Source organism: Pongo abelii, chromosome 10, assembly GCF_028885655.2.
Source record: "Pongo abelii isolate AG06213 chromosome 10, NHGRI_mPonAbe1-v2.0_pri, whole genome shotgun sequence".
NCBI classification, from domain to species: domain Eukaryota; kingdom Metazoa; phylum Chordata; class Mammalia; order Primates; family Hominidae; genus Pongo; species Pongo abelii.
The window spans coordinates 1,771,745-1,783,776 of record NC_071995.2 but is presented as its reverse complement, the minus strand read 5'-3'; the positions used below and the strand labels follow the sequence as shown (position 1 = coordinate 1,783,776).

Here is a 12,032-nt window from a genome sequence, read left to right as displayed (position 1 = left end):
GGATGGGGAATAAGGCTCAGAGGTAGATTTCTAAACATAGAAAAAAGTGGTAGCTGGGCACAGTGGCTCATGCCTGTAATCCCAGCACTTTGGGAGGCCCAGGTGGGCAGATGGCTTGAGCCCAGGAGTTCAAGACCAGCCTGGGCAACACGGCAAGACCCTGTCTCTACAAAAAATGCAAAAATAAGCCAGGCGTGGTGGTGTGCACCTGCAGTCCCAACTACTCAGGACACTGAAGTGGTGGGATCGCTTGAGCTTGACAGTTCAAAGCTGCAAGGAGCTGTAATCGCACCACTGCACTTCAGCCTGGCGGATAGCAAGATGCTATTTTAAAAAAAGAGAGAGAGAGACAAAAGTGACAAAAAACAGACCCTGGCTCTCACAATTCTCTGACTCCTCATTGGGAGTTCAACAATCGTAAGATTTTCTTTTTTTTTTTTTAACTTTTCAGTCAAGTCCAGCCTAGAGGTAATAAAATTCTTTTTGAAAGAGATATAGTTCAAATTTTCAAGAAGACACTCTTAACCTATTCCATTCATCTTTAGCTAACATTATTTTATGTAACATATCTACTTTCACAAAGTCTGGTCCATTTTTTAAAATGATTTACCTAGGAAAAAAGAACTCTAGCACTAAAGAAAATCACTTAATTGCATGCATAGTCATTCCATCAAACCTGACATTTGTTATTTTATAATACCCTCCAGGGCTTTTTCATTCCAAGCAGGTTATGTGTCCCAAAGGCATTCTCTATGGCAAACTATGAATTCCCCATTGGTTTTCTAGTAGCTATAAGCCTGTAAGCTGAACATAATTAAACCATAGCATTGTTTACCTGCCTTCTGTTTTCCTATTTAATGATTGAAGGCTTTTTTCCTTTCCAAATTATATTCTGTAACTTGCTGCTGCAGCAATCATCTATCTGATTTGCTAACACTATAGGTTCACTTGCTACAGTGGACAGTATTACACAACACTATTGCCAAAGATATTCTTCCCTTTTCCTAAGCCCCCATACTTAACCCATTAGTAAATAATACATGGATTTTATCTCCCAAAATATCTCTCAAATTATTTCCCTTTCTTTTTCTCTTCCCTGCTACTATCTTAGCTAAACCACCAATATCTCTGACCTACAATACTTTGATAATCCCCTAACGAGCCTCCCTATCTTCTACTCTCATACCTGCAGTTTCCTCTCTTTATTTAGCAGCCAAAGTGCTCTTTCAAACAGAAAAATCATGTCACTCCCCTGCTAAAATCCCTCCAGATTTTATTCCTTGTGCAAAAGGAAGCCAAATCTTTACCATAATTCCCACAAGGCCCTTAATGATTTTGCCCCACCAACCTCTCCAACCTCAACTTATAAAGCTCCCTAATTGACTCACTATTCTTTTGATCATTTTCCATACCAATCTTGATCAACATCAGGCCCTAGAAACATGCCTGGGAACTTAACTAGCTAGCTATCCCTTACCATTTAAGCTCCCAGGTAAAAGGTCACCTTTTCAGGAAGCCCTTACCTGACCACCCTTCACACTAATCATTCTAACACTTTACACGGTTTAATTTCCTTCACCGTCCTTATCACTCTCTCAAATATTTATTTTCCTATTAATTATCTGTCTTTCTCAACTAAACCACCAGCCTCTTAAGTGTCAAATCTTGTTTGTCTTGTTCACCATACGTATCTAAAACAGGATCTGTCACATAGTACACACACATACATATGTAAAACAGGATCTGTCACACAGTACACACCCATACTTATCTAGAACAGGATCTGTCACACAGTACACACCCTCAAGATCTGCTTAATGTGTAAACAAATGAAGTTTCTATCAGAAATTCCTTGGTGGTGTGCACTGATTGTAGCCTCTCAAAATTCATACGTTAAGTCCTAACCCCCAGTACTTTACAATGTGACTGTATTTGGAAATAGAGGCTTTAGAGAGGTAATCAAGGTTAAATGAAGTTACAAGGTGGGGGGGCCTAATCCACTATGACTGATGTCCTTGTAAGAAGAGACACCAGGGAGGAACACATGCCCAGAGGAAAGGCCCTGTGAGGACAGAGAGAAGGCAACAATTGCAAGCCAAGGAGAGGGGTGATAGGAGAAACCAAACCTGCTGACATGTTGATCTTGAAACTCTAGCCTCCAGAACTGTGAGAAAATACATTTCTGTCATTTAAGCCACCCAGTCTGCAGTACTTTATGGCAGGCCTAGCAAATCAATACACTTGGCTTTCAATAGAATAGCACATCACTTTAGCATTTTTCTGCAGAAATAACTGAAAAGTTACATCTAAAAGTTTACCATTCAAGGTAGGCATCATCATAATCCTTTATACAGCCACTTAAAATTTAACTTTTTTTTTTTTGAGATGGAGCCTCGCTCTTGTCGCCCAGGCAGGAGTACAACGACGCGATCTCAGTTCACCGCAACCTCTGCCTCCCAGGTTCAAGCAATTTTCCTGCCTCAGCCTTCTGAGTAGCTGGGATTACAGGCACATGCCACCACGCCCGGTTAATTTTTTGTATTTTTAGTATAGACAGGGTTTCACCATGTTGGCCAGGCTGGTCTTGAACTCCTGACCACAGGTGATCCACCCACCTCAGCCTCCTAAAGTGCTGGGATTACAGGCGTAAGCCACTGCACACAGCTAATTTAACTTTTAAACACATCATAAGGAATTTAAGGAAGCTGCATGTGTGATTGAGGTCATAAAAAGTCAGTGCTCATAACACTCTAAAGAAGGCTCAACAAACATTTTCTATAATAAAAGCCCAGATTATAAATATTTTAGGTTTCATGGGCCACAAAAGGTCTCTCCTACAAAAAACTCAACTCAGCTAGTGCAGCACAAAAGTGGTCAGACAATATGTAAATGAATTAATGTGGCTGTGTTCCAATAAAACTTTATTAACACTGAGATTTCCATTTCATATAATTTTCATTCATCTATCACAAAACATTATTTTGTTTAAACTATTTTTAAATGTAAACACCAATCTTTGCTCATGAGCCATACAAAAACAGGTAGATACCCAGGGGCTAGCTATAGTTTGCTAACCCTGCCCTAAGGCAATAATTTTACTTTCAGAGAGGGAAATCTCAAGGCTTCTCCACATAGCTACAATTCACACAGCATCCCAATGGCTAGACTAGAAGCCTATGCACCTACCTGTGTAACTACTACTATAATGACCTTGACCCATTGTTTCTTATTTACTTGTGTCTCCCATTAGACTACACGCAAAGACATAAAGGCAGAGAGCAGTACCTTAATCATTTTTTATGTTCAGAGCTAAATAATGTTCCTGATGCACAGTAAATTTTCAACTGTCTTCGGAAAGAATTCATGTTTTACTGTTCTTTGACTTAAAATTCCTCTTCCAACTGCACTACTGCCCCTCTAAAATAAAATTTTTTGAAGTTTTTTAAAGTTATTTTCCCAAAAAATTTTATGGCAGCATAAAATTATCACAAAAGAAATTTTGCTGAATATAATGACTCACACAACAAATGTTATTCTTTGAAAACAAATAATCTCCCCAAATACATTTAACAGACAGACTTTTTGTTGTTATTAATTAATGCTCCTGTTAATTCTCATTTTCAAGAAAAATGTTCCTTTGTTCTTCAAAGGAAAATATGAATCAATCTAAAAATTCAGTCCCAGTCACAATAGAGAAAAATATCCAAAATGGTTTCTTCAACCAACACAAAAAAATCTGTCTCTTAAGCATACTCACTCCTTTAATAAATATGTGTGAGGCTGACAAGATAGTTTTGAGTGGAAAAGTTCATCCACCTCCAAAAAGTGAAAGAAGGTCAAAGGGGGACCAGCATAAACCACTAGCAATTCAACATAAGATGGTTTCTGCTGGCTGGAGAATTCATTTAATTACTTTTATTTTATTATTTTAGGCTCTGGAATTCTGCCAAACTCTCTTTAAAGAAAAAAATAGGAAGGAGAAACTCCTTGGGGAAGGAAAAAAAGGAATGGTTTTCTCTAAAATGAGAAATTACAGGGCTTGTGCTTTTCTGGCTCAATACGGAGTTAAATTTACAAATAAAACACAGAAACTACTAAAACTTTTTTTTTGAGACAAGGTCTCACTCTGTCACCCAGGCTGAGCACAGTAGTACAATCAAAGCTCATACTGCAGCCTCAATTTCCCAGATTCAAGTGATCCTCCCACCTCAGTTTCCCGAGCAGCTGGGACCACAGGCACATACCACCATGCCTGGTTAACTTTTTTTTTTTTTTGTAGAGACAGGGTTTCTTCATGTTGCCCAGGCCGGTCTCAAACTCCTGGGCTCAAGCAATCCATCCATCTCAGCCTCCCAAAGTACTGGGACTACAGGCAAGAGCTACCACACCCAGCCATAAACTACTAAAACTAATAAGGTAGGAGTACAAGAGAGTAACACATTAAAAGCAAATCAAGTAGTGGTAATGCTGTGACATTTATTCCCACCCCTGCCTTAGTATATAGAAGAGAAAAGAACCAATTATCAAAAAAAGGGAACTTGATACATGGCAACTGTAATAAGTAATTGACAAAATCTTAAATTGGAAGCATGAATATGCAAGGAACAGGAGTGATGCTGTAAAGGGTCAGTCTGGGCCAGGCGCGGTGGCTCCACCTGTAATCCTAGCACTTTGGGAGGCCAAGATGGGCAGATCACTTGAGGTCAGGAGTTCAAGACCAGCCTGGCCAACATGGTGAAACCCCATCTCTACTAAAAATACAAAAAATTACCCAAGCGTGAGGCTGGGGCACGAGAATTGCTCGAACCCAGGAGGTAGAGGTCACAGTGAGCCAAGATCACACCACGGCACTCCGGCCTGGGTGACAGAGTAAGACTCTGTCTCCAAAAAATATAAACAGTCAGTCTGCGTGACAACTACAGGAAGATTAGCAAACAACTCACTGGTGTACTTTTTTTCCAAAATTTCAGTAAGGGTTTTTCTATCTGGTAAACTTGGAAATGATTATAAATAACATGAAGACAACAAACTATCAATTCTAGAGGGAAATGACTTAATTTGAAACACACTCAGCAGAAAACCTAAACCCTGATAATTAACATGTATTTTCCATATGACAATACTGTAAAAAAAAAAACCCACAAATAACTTCAGTCTTCTCTCAAAACAAAACAACTTCAACTATAAAAGGTACATTGAGATGTACGTAAACTCTATATCTGAGGAACAAGTATTTGGGCACTCTGCAAATATAACATATACAGGCTACAATTTCAAACAGCAATAATTATATATTCCTAACATAAATATATGCTTTCAGGTGCCCATTATCTCATTTATTCTTCCTAACAACCTGAAGGATTCAACACCTCATTTCTGCAACTGAAGAATTCAAGGCTCACACAGTTCGTGCAGGTTGCTCAGTCTCATGGCTGGTAAGTGGAAGAAAAGTTCAAAATCGGGCCCTTCTGGCTTTTCACTCAGCCATAATGCCTGGTGGACATGAAAACAGGCCCATTGTGTAGACACTAATTCTGACCAAATTTTCTGAATCAAAAATAAACTACATGGAAACTGAAAAACCTGCTCCTGAATGACTACTGGGTACATAATGAAATGAAGGCAGAAATAAAGATGTTCTTTGAAACCAATGAGAACAAAGACACAACGTATCAGAATCTCTGGGACACATTCAAAGCAGTGTGTAGAGGGAAATTTATAGCACTAAATGCCCACAAGAGAAAGCAGGAAAGATCTAAAATTGACACCCTAACATCACAATTAAAAGAACTAAAGAAGCAAGAGCAAACACATTCAAAAGCTAGCAGAAGGCAAGAAATAACTAAGATCAGAGCAAAACTGAAGGAAATAGAGACACAAAAAACCCTTCAAAAAAATCAATGAATCCAGGAGCTGGTTTTTTGAAAAGATCAACAAAATTGATAGACCGCTAGCAAGAATAATAAAGAAGAAAAGAGAGAAGAATCAAATAGACACAATAAAAAATGATAAAGGGGATATCACCACTGATCCCACAGAAATACAAACTACCATCAGAGACTACTATAAACACCTCTACACAAATAAACTAGAAAATCTAGAAGAAATGGATAAATTCCTCGACACATACACCCTCCCAAGACTAAACCAGGAAGAAGCTGAATCTCTGAATAAACCAATAACAGGCTCTGAAATTGAGGCAATAATTAATAACTTACCAACCAAAAAAAGTCCAGGACCAGATGGATTCACAGCCGAATTCTACCAGAGGTACAAGGAGGAGCTGGTGCCATTCCTCCCGAAACTATTCCAGTCAATAGAAAAAAAGAGAATCCTCCCTAACTCATTTTATGAGGCCAGCATCATCCTGATACCAAAGCCTGGCAGAGACAAAACAAAAAAAGAGAATTTTAGACCAATATCTCTGATGAACATCGATGCAAAAATCCTCAATAAAATACTGGAAAACCGAATCTAGCAGCACATCAAAAAGCTTATCCACCATGATCAAGTGGGCTTCATCCCTGGGATGCAAGGCTGGTTCAACATACGCAAATCAATAAACATAATCCAGCATATAAACAGAACCAACAACAAAAACCATATGATTATCTCAAAAGATGCAGAAAAGGCCTTTGACAAAATTCAACAATCCTTCATGCTAAAAACTCTCAATAAATTAGGTACTAATGGGACGTATGTCAAAATAATAGCTATCTGACAAACCCACAGCCAATATCATACTGAGTGGACAAAAACTGGAAGCATTCCCTTTGAAAACTGGCACAAGACAGGGATGCCCCCTCTCACCACTCCTATTCAACATAGTGTTGGAAGTTCTGGCCAGGGCAATCAAGCAGGAGAAGGAAATAAAGGGTATTCAATTAGGAAAAGAAGAAGTCAAATTGTCCCTGTTTGCAGATGACATGACTGTATATCTAGAAAACCCCATCGTCTCAGCCCAAAATCTCCTTAAGCTGATAGGCAACTTCAGCAAAGTCTCAGGATACAAAATCAATGTGCAAAAATCACAAGCATTCTTATAAACCAATAACAGACAAACAGAGAGCCAAATCATGAGTGAACTCCCATTCACAATTGCTTCAAAGAGAATAAAATACCTAGGAATCCAACTTTCAAGGGATATGAAGGACCTCTTCAAGGAGGAACTACAAACCACTGCTCAATGAAATAAAAGAGGATACAAACAAGTGGAAGAACATTCCATGCTCATGGGTAGGAAGAATCAATATTGTGAAAATGGCCATACTGCCCAAGGTAATTTATAGATTCAATGCCATCCCCATCAAGCTACCAATGACTTTCTTCACAGATTTGGAAAAAACTACTTTAAAGTTCATATGGAACTAAAAAAGAGCCCGCATTGCCAAGTCAATCCTAAGCCAAAAGAACAAAGCTGGAGGCGTCATGCTACCTGACTTCAAACTACACTACAAGGCTACAGTAACCAAAACAGCATGGTACTGCTACCAAAACAGAGATATAGACCAGAACAGAGGCCTCAGAAATAATGCCACATATCTACAACTATCTAATCTTTGACAAACCTGACAAAAACAAGAAATGGGGAAAGGATTCCCTATGTAATAAATGGTGCTGGGAAAACTGGCTAGTCATATGTAGAAAGCTGAAACTCGATCCCTTCCTTACACCTTATACAAAAATTAATTCAAGATGGATTAAAGACTTAAATGTTAGACCTAAAACCATAAAAACCCTAGAAGAAAACCTAGGTAATACCATTCAGGACATAGGCATGGGCAAGGACTTCATGTCTAAAACACCAAAAGCAATGGTAATAAAAGCCAAAATTGACAAATGGGATCTAATTAAACTAAGGAGCTTCTGCACAGCAAAAGAAACTACCATCAGAGTGAACAGGCAACCTACAGAATGGGAGAAAATTTCTGCAATCTACTCATCTGACAAAGGGCTTATATCCAGAATCTACAATGAACTCAAACAAATTTACAAGAAAAAAACAAATGACCCCATCAAAAAGTGGGCAAAGGATATGAACAGACACTTCTCAAAAGAAGACATTTATGCAGCCAAAGGACACATGAAAAAATGCTCATCATCACTGGCCATCAGAGAAATGCAAATCAAAACCACAATGAGATACCATCTCACACCAGTTAGAATGGCGATCATTAAAAAGTCAGGAAACAACAGGTGCTGGAGAGGATGTGGAGAAATAGGAACACTTTTACACTGTTGGTGGGACTGTAAACTAGTTCAACCATTGTGGAAGTCAGTGTGGCAATTCCCCAAAGATCTAGAACTAGAAATACCATTTGACCTAGCCATCCCATTACTGGGTATATACCCAAAGGATTATAAAACATGCTGCTATAAAGACACATGCACACATATGTTTATTGCGGCACTCTATTCACAATAGCAAAGACTTTGAACCAACCCAAATGTCCAACAATGATGGACCGGATTAAGAAAATGTGGCACATATACACCATGGAATACTATGCAGCCATAAAAAATGATGTGTTCATGTCCTTTGTAGGGACATGGATGAAGCTGGAAACCATCATTCTCAGCAAACTATCGCAAGGACAAAAAACCAAACACTGCATGTTCTCACTCATAGGTGGGAATTGAACAATGAGAACACATGGACACAGGAAGGGGAACATCACACATCGGGGCCTGTTGTGGGGTTGGGGGAGGGGGGAGGGATAGCATTAAGAGATATACCTAATGTTAAATGATGAGTTAACGGTTACAGCACACCAACATGGCACATGTATACATATGTAACAAACCTGCACGTTGTGCACATGTACCCTAAAACTTAAAATATAATTAAAAAATAAAAAAAAATAAATAAGAACACATGGTTTAACTAGAAATATATTTTCCAAACCTGTAAATGTATGTATTCAAAAGATACCTTTTAAAAATGGAATTTAATGACTCACAAAAAAGAAAGAAGAAACTCTGATCCAATAATTGTACTGATAATTAAGAAAAATAAAGAATGCAGGTCTCAAGAGTTTAACTGCTCTCAGGGTTATATCCAGGAGCATGGTGTCTCAAGGGAAGCCTCAGTTTCTCCACCTATATATAAGGGAGCATCTGTGAATGATAATCTTAATTAACAACATTAAATATATATTTAGATTGTACCATAGTAAGATAAAGTCAAGCCCGTGTTAGCTACCTGTACCTAAGAACCTCAATAAACTATTACATAAAGTTCTGAAGTAATCAAGAAGATCCAGATAGCAAACAGTGATTTTTGAACAAAACCAACAGTAGGGAAGCTTACTACCACTTCAAAGAACCAGTGAAAAGTTTGTTTTTTTTCTAAGTAAAATTACACAGATAACTGGTGCTACTCTTGTCTAGAAGGCCACAAAATAAACTGCAGCAAACCTCCACTGTAAATCTAACAAGGTTTCCCATTGTGAAACCTTACTGCATATCAAGAATTATCTAAAATGGCCTTGATCCCAACAACTGTACTCTTTACTGTTTCTCGTTGAATTTTATCCTAAAGCAATACAAAACAGAAAAACTACACACACAAAAGTATTTATTAAGGCGGGGGAAAATGGAAGCAATTAATGAGTAACAGAAAAATTTAAAAAGTACATAATAAATTCATTTTCTCATTTTAATATCAGGGAGCATTCAAAAACAGCATGAAGATTGTTTATGTTATCTTAAAACATAAAACAAAATTATTACAACTAGATAAAACTAAGTTCTACAACTATATAAAAGTGTATGCATAAATACAAAAGTTAGAAAGGCATACAATTTACCCAAATGAGTTAAAAACTTATGGGCACACAAAAACTTGCATACAAGTGTTTATAGTAGCTTTATTCCTAACTGCCAAAACTGGGAAGCAACCAAGATAGTCTTTAATAGGTCAATGAATAAACAAACTGTGGTACACATCCATACAACAGTGAACTATTCAGCAATAAAAAGAAATGAGCTATGAAGCCATGAAAAGCCATGGAGAACCTTAAGTGTATATTGCCAGTGGAAAGAAATAAATCAGAAGATTACATATTATATGACTCCAATTATATGACATTTTGGAAAAGACAAAACTAAGGAGACAGTAAAAAGATCAGTGGTTGGCAGGGATTTAGGGATGAATAGATGAAACACTGAATATTTAGGGCAGTGAAACTATTCTGTGAGAACTGTAAGTAGTGGATACCTTTCATACATGTGTCAAAACCCACAGAATGTACAACACACAGAGTGAACCCTAATGCAAAACTATTCAATTTAATTAAAAATGTATTAATATCAGCTCATCAACTGTAACAAATGTACCACACTAATGCAAGATGTTAGTAACAGGAAACTGGTGGTACCAAGCAGCGGGTATATATATGGGAACTCTGTACTTTTCACTCAATTTTTCTGTAATATAAAAAAAAGTCTAAGCTTTTTTTAAAATAAACTTGGTGTTTTTTTGTTTTTGTTTTCAGACCAAGTCTCACTCTGTCATGCAGGCTAGAGTGCAGCTGCACGATCTCGGCTCACTGCAACCTCTGCCCTGCGGATTCCAGCGATTCTCCTGCCTCAGCCTCTCAAGTAGCTGGGATTACAGGCACACGCCACCACGCCTGGCTAATTTTTGTATTTTTAGTAAAGACAGGGCTTCACCATGTTGGCCAGGCTGGTCTCAAACTCCTGACCTCAGGTGATCTGCCCAGCTCAGCTTCCCAAAGGGCTGGGATTACAGGCATGAGCCACCAAACCCAGCCAAAAGGAATAAAATTTTGATACATGCTATAACATGTATGCAATGTGAAATAAGCCAGACACAAAAAGACATGCTATATGACTCCATTTATATGATACCTAGAACTGGCAAACTGATAGTGTCAGAAAGTGTAATAGAACTTACCAGGAGCTGGGAGAAGAGAACAATGAGGAGTTACTGTATAATGTGCATAGTTTCTGATTGGGACCATAAAGTAGTTCCGGAACTAGGTAGTGTGATGATCGTACAACATTGTGAATATACCTAACGCCACTGAATTGTACCCTTTAAAATGGTTAATATAGTAAATTTTATGTTACATGTATTTTCCCACAATTTAAAAAAAGGAATCTGGCCCAGCACAGTGGCTCCCAGAACTTTGGGAGGCTGAAGCGGGAGAAAGTTCGAGACCAGCCTAGACAACATAATAAGATGTCGCCTCTACAAAACATTTGCCACACAGTGTCACATGCCTGTAGTCCCAGCTACTCGGGAGGGTGAGGGAGGAGGATCGCTTGAGCCCAGGAATTTGAGGCTTCAGTAAGCCATGACTGCATCACTGCACTCCAGCCTGGGCAATAGTAAGACCCTGTCTCTAAACAAACAAAATAAGGAATCTGAAATATTAAAATGTATGTTTTATTGTTAGCTTTGTCACAGTATAATGCCCTTCACATATATGCAGCATAAACAAGTTTTTAATAATAAACATAATTTTCTTGTTGTCACAACAGCCCAGAAACTTATAATCAACCTGCATTACATATAAGAGAGCTGATAACTCAAACTTTTATATAATCAGCCTACGGTTTCAACTTGCTTCTCTTCCAAACTTTTAACTAAGGAGAAATAACTTCTTAAAAAGTTATGATTTGCTCTCCCTTCCATTCTGTGCTTGCTTCTCTTAGTAGAGGTGCTAATGAGCCCAACTGATGCTAAAGATTTCATCTAAAAACCAAGATAACAAAATGTTAGCAATAACAATATAGAGGGTTGGTTTCTACTAAAGTAGAATTGATTAAACAACTGTTTCAAATAATGTATCTCCTAAGATTTTGAGAACACTAAGAGAAAAAAACGCTTACCAATCACAACTTTTCCCCGTAAGCTTTCGTTTAAAAAAAAAAAAAACTTTAATACCCCTAATAGTGATTATAATTATGTGAGGTCCTAAGGGGTATATCTAATTATCTCTCAAGATGCCTAAGAATTCCCCCAGCTAACCAAATTAGCTTGAAATGTAAATGAGAATCACATC

At 38.0% G+C, this 12,032-nt stretch overlaps 1 protein-coding gene across 7 annotated transcripts in view; it reads right to left on the bottom strand.

The window, feature by feature from the left end:
• Positions 1 to 12,032, bottom strand: part of ADIPOR2 (adiponectin receptor 2) — a 99,602-nt gene that overhangs the window by 48,328 nt on the left and 39,242 nt on the right. Inside the window, exon 1 of one of the 7 annotated variants that reach the window (XR_010135632.1) lies at positions 6,219 to 6,376. The exons of 4 other annotated variants lie outside the window; for them this stretch is intronic. The gene's annotated coding sequence lies outside the window, so the exon portion shown is untranslated. Of the gene's footprint in view, positions 1 to 3,285; positions 3,305 to 6,218; positions 6,382 to 12,032 lie in introns of those variants that run through there. 2 more of the 7 variants (XM_054527863.1, XM_054527866.1) reach the window with 2 other exon arrangements.